The sequence below is a fragment of the Palaemon carinicauda genome, chromosome 21, assembly GCF_036898095.1.
Source record: "Palaemon carinicauda isolate YSFRI2023 chromosome 21, ASM3689809v2, whole genome shotgun sequence".
NCBI lineage: Eukaryota > Metazoa > Arthropoda > Malacostraca > Decapoda > Palaemonidae > Palaemon > Palaemon carinicauda.
Window position 1 is genome coordinate 46,560,999 of NC_090745.1, and position 5,000 is coordinate 46,565,998.

At 30.1% G+C, this 5,000-nt stretch overlaps 1 protein-coding gene across 1 annotated transcript in view; it reads right to left on the bottom strand.

Moving 5' to 3' along the window:
* Nucleotides 1-4,568: 4,568 nt before the first annotated feature.
* Nucleotides 4,569-5,000, bottom strand: part of LOC137614670 (neural-cadherin-like) — a 65,246-nt gene continuing 64,814 nt past the window's right edge. The window contains exon 13 of the mRNA XM_068344359.1: nt 4,569-5,000. This exon is cut by the window's right edge and continues 377 nt beyond it. The gene's annotated coding sequence lies outside the window, so the exon portion shown is untranslated.

Sequence of the window (5,000 nt, forward strand, 5' to 3'; positions counted from 1 at the left end):
ACTCCCTTTGTCTTGGTTCTTTTTGTCTTTTCTTGGCAGGTAAGGCAGTAGGATTTGAACAGGTCAACAGGCTCCCTTGTGATGTTTGCATATTTATAGTATAATATTAGTTTTAGTTAAATCTAAACTCCAAATTGTTTAAAACTATCATCTAAAACTGTTACTTTCTTGTTCAGAATATAGTATCTATGGTAAGATTTAGATTTACCTGTAAGGCAATCTTCAACTATTCAATTGTTGAAATATGCACATCCCTAGGCAACAAGTATTTTAGACATTTAACATACTTGTGAAAGAGCTCATTCCTAAACTTAATTTCAAAGTAATTTACCATTTTGAAGTCTACCAATATACCAAAGTTGAAAGGTTTATTCTGCCAATAGAAGTAATTGAATAACTTCCACATTGTTATATTGTTAAAAGAAATCGAAATGACTGAATTACCTGTTCACATAGTCGAAAAAATAAAAGAAATATGCAATTTAAAACAAAACTGAATTAACTTCTCAGGTAGTTAAATTTAAATTGAACACCTGTATTTGAAACAACTCTGGCTACAATTTATATAAAAATGAAATATATGAAAATTATAAGGAAATGTTTAAGTTATACATAAATAAAGACAAATTATAACATAAAGTTTCAAAACCAACTTTCAGTGAATAAGAATCCGAGTCAACATACATATATACTTAAAAACACATAAAACTAGTGTTTGCAAACAAATACCTGAATTACACAATTTTCCTGAACTCTATCAGGCAAATTGTGTAAAAAGAACTACTAAATTTCAGTCAATTCGCGTAATGCCTGGAAATCTTAGTCATTTCGAGAATCCCATGAGTGAATCAGTAATTTCACGAAATACCTAAAATCTTTAGGTATTTCGTGAAATGCCTGGTTACATAGTTTGCTTGTAACACACACACACACACACACACACACACACACACACACACACACACACACATATATATATATATATATATATATATATATATATATATATATATATATATATATATATATATATATATATATATATATATATATATAAGAACATCACAGGATTTACAATGCTTGCTTACCAGAATGAATGAAATATCACACGAGGTTGGGGCTGAATATAAATAGAAGAAAGACTGAGATGATGAGAAAATAATATGCTATGGAAGATGAAATATCATTGATAGGAGAAAGGATTTATGAGGTAAAATATTATTATTATTATTATTATTATTATTATTATTATTATTATTATTATTATTATTATTATTATTACTTGCTAAGCTACAGCCTTAGTTGGAAAAGCAGGATGCTATAAGCCCAGGGGCTCCAACAGGGAAAATAACCCAATGAGGAAAGGAAACAAGGAAAAATAAAAAAAGAAACAACATTAAGATAAATATTTCCACCCGGCCAGAAGCTGTTCCCATTAATTGAATTCCAAGTGGATATATATTCCCAAGATAGAATTCGGTATTAAATGCCATTCGTGGCTGATATTTACATTGATTGAAATCACGTGTGCTAGTGATATATATATATATATATATATATATATATATATATATATATATATATATATATATATATATATATATATATATATATATATATATATATATATATATATATATATATATATATATATATATATATATATATATAAATATATATATATATATATATATATATATATATATATATATATATATATATATATATATATATATATATATATATATATATATTCAAATAAGCCATATATATATTTTTGATATATTAATGTCTGGATTCTCTTAACGACCTCGGGATCAGAGCCCCAGGCGAAATCACACAAAGACAAGAGCTTGGCTCCGGCCGGGAATCGAACCCTGGTCGGCAAGCTTATATAGACAGTGACTAACCCACAATATGTTTATATATATATATATATATATATATATATATATATATATATATATATATATAGAGAGAGAGAGAGAGAGAGAGAGAGAGAGAGAGAGAGAGAGAGAGAGAGAGAGAGAGAGAGAGAGAGAGAGAGAGTAAGGAGGTGGAGTGGGGCTGGCACTATTGGGAAAATCCGTTTAAAACCAGGTGCCCTCCACTATTAGCAGTTTTTCGCCATGTTGAGTATAGCAAGAGCCCGTGAATGGCCGTTAAGTCTTGTAGGCAATTTTCAACAACAAAAATGTTTGGGCCTCTCTCTCTCTCTCTCTCTCTCTCTCTCTCTCTCTCTCTCTCTCTCTCTCTCTCTCAAATACATAATGAACATACCCATAAGTGTATGAAGCGTTGTCGTATAATATTGCTGCTGCTTTTATTTTAAAGTTTTTTCCTTAATACATCATGGGAAACCCAACTGCAGCCTTCGAGTTTCTCTTTGTAATAGAGAAGAATTCTCGTTTAATCTAAACTTTTCCGCTGCTTGAACAAAGGTGCAACTTTTTTTCGCCAGCTGTGACAGTTTTGAAGAGATTTAATTGTATGCGGTAGCAGTGAATTCCCAGAGTTCCATTTGAGAAAGCTGTACTCGAAAAAAAGATAAAAAACAATAGAATATTGTAATATACTTTTTTGGGGGACTCAGTGCTATTCTTATACTGTAGGAGGGTTAGAATATTCTGTAACTCAAAACAAAATCTTCTATTTTTTTGTATATTTGAGTAGTTGTAGTGTTTACGAAAACCGACTTCATTGTGGCGGAACGAAAGTTTCAACCTTTTAAAATTCCCCCAACTGATTTTTTTTTCTCCTTCCTATTATAACGACATTATGCAAATATTTACAGATGGTAACATTCACATTTTGTAAATTTTTGTTGTTTTCTATATGGTTGTTGGAGTGACATATAACTTTCATATTTCGGTGCTTAAAGTTTCAATGATATAATTACTTTTTTTTTTTTTTTTACATCCGATCTCTTCTTTCCTAGTGTCGTTAAGGAAAAAGAAAAGTGTGTTGTTAAATATATGAATAATTTCGAATGAACAGGTAATGCGAAGATTAGTTTTATCCCCCCCCCCCAAAAAAAAAAAATAATTCTGTACCCGAAGGAAGAGACAGAAATGAAAAAAAAAAAAAAAAAAAAAAAAAAAAAAAAAAAAAAAAACCCAGACTGGTGATTAGTGGAGGTCCACAGCGAACGGATTTGTGTCATTTAAGAACAACCTTACCTGGAAAAATTTTTATACACCAAACCAGTCACTCACTCGCTTCTCCAAACATCAAACCAGATTTCAAAACCTTGTAGGGAAAATATCTTTCCACACAAATCCAAACACTCCATTTATCAGCTTAATTGTCTCAGTTTGACGGGAGGCCAATGTCTGTTTGCGAGTCTTTTTGATATGATTCAAATTGTCTTTAAATAGAGTATACATCCCTGATTCAGATGAATATTTTCCTCATAGGGAAATGATATCCATAGAAAAAGGCTATTAACAATCCCAGCCACGTGGAACTGATTTAGTCGTGTGTGTAAATCATTGAGTGGCGGGAAAGTAAACAATGAAATTGTCAATTTTTGTGACAGAAACAGAAGGCTTTTAGCCAAAATGGAGTATTATGCAATGAATACTCGAATTGATGTTGGAAATGAATAAGATTTAGTTAACAAACTTCAGTTTCAAAAGTTATTTCTTTGTATTGCTCCACTCCAAAGCTTGTTCATATAATTTCTTCATTATATGTTCTGGACATCGGTAAGCCAGCTTATCACAGGCTCTAGATGCACTGTTAAAAAAAAATAGATATAATATTAATGGGAAATTCTCCGTGAAAATATACTATTCTCAGACATATTTCAGTATAATACTGGCGATCGTAATTTGCACCCTACTTTGTTACGATCTCTTACGGGTTGGTTACCATAATATCACGGCTGTATGCCAATGTATCCGTTTTTAAAACGATAAATTTCTGGCAACATTTATTCTAGGATTTTTACCGTTTTTTACATGAAATTTTTAAGAGGGTATAGGATAATTCTTATAAGACATTTCAAAATAATATCCTCTTCATCTTTACCAATTATGCAACAAACAATTTGGGAGTTCGTCACCTCGTTCCAATTTGTAAGTTTCTGACTTACCTTATTGGTGTCTACAATGTCAATTATAGTCATAAATCATAACATCAATGTGTAAGCATTTCCCAAAACTTATACTACACTCAAATAAGTAGCATTTAGGACACTCCTCTACATGTTAATATATTCTATAATTTTTCTCCTAATATTGTTTATATATTGTATCTCTTTTATTACAATTGCAAAATTTGGGAATATAGACATTTTATAATTAGACGGTTATTGTGTATATCATTATTTTCCTCCCACTGATCATTTCATGGTTTTCACGATTATAGTTCGATAACATGCTTTCCAATTGATTGGAATTTTATATCTCTAAAAATTACTATTTATTTTGTCTGTCAGAATTGTAGGTAATATTGGTAATTTTTAGAAAATACTTTTAATAATAATGGGATAAATAAACATTGTTCTCTTAGTTTATTTACAAAAACTTCGTATCACAGAAAACATTTACACTTACCATCTGAAACAGCATATACATTCCTCTCAAAATCTTGAAGAAGATTAAATACGATGAAATAGTTATACATATATAGATGTACCTATATATTTTATCGCAAACACTCATGAACTTTGACAGTTAACCGTAAATACGCTTGTACGATTGAAAATATCACAATATGTGGATATGAGTTTACTAAGGATAAAAAGAAAAATATAATGATAGTATTTCAAATTCAAGTTAGAATGATAAATGTACAATGGCGAAGTGTAAATTCTCGTACAAGATGACAAAATATACTTCTCAGATTAGAAGAATTGAAAAATTTTATCTGTTACAAACGTGTAGACAACATCCCACATTTCTTGGATGTTTCCTTTGAACTTAGGAATACCAACAAAACTATTCATTGTTCGTCAAAGAACATTTGAATAATTCTTTCCCATATATCCTCTTGCT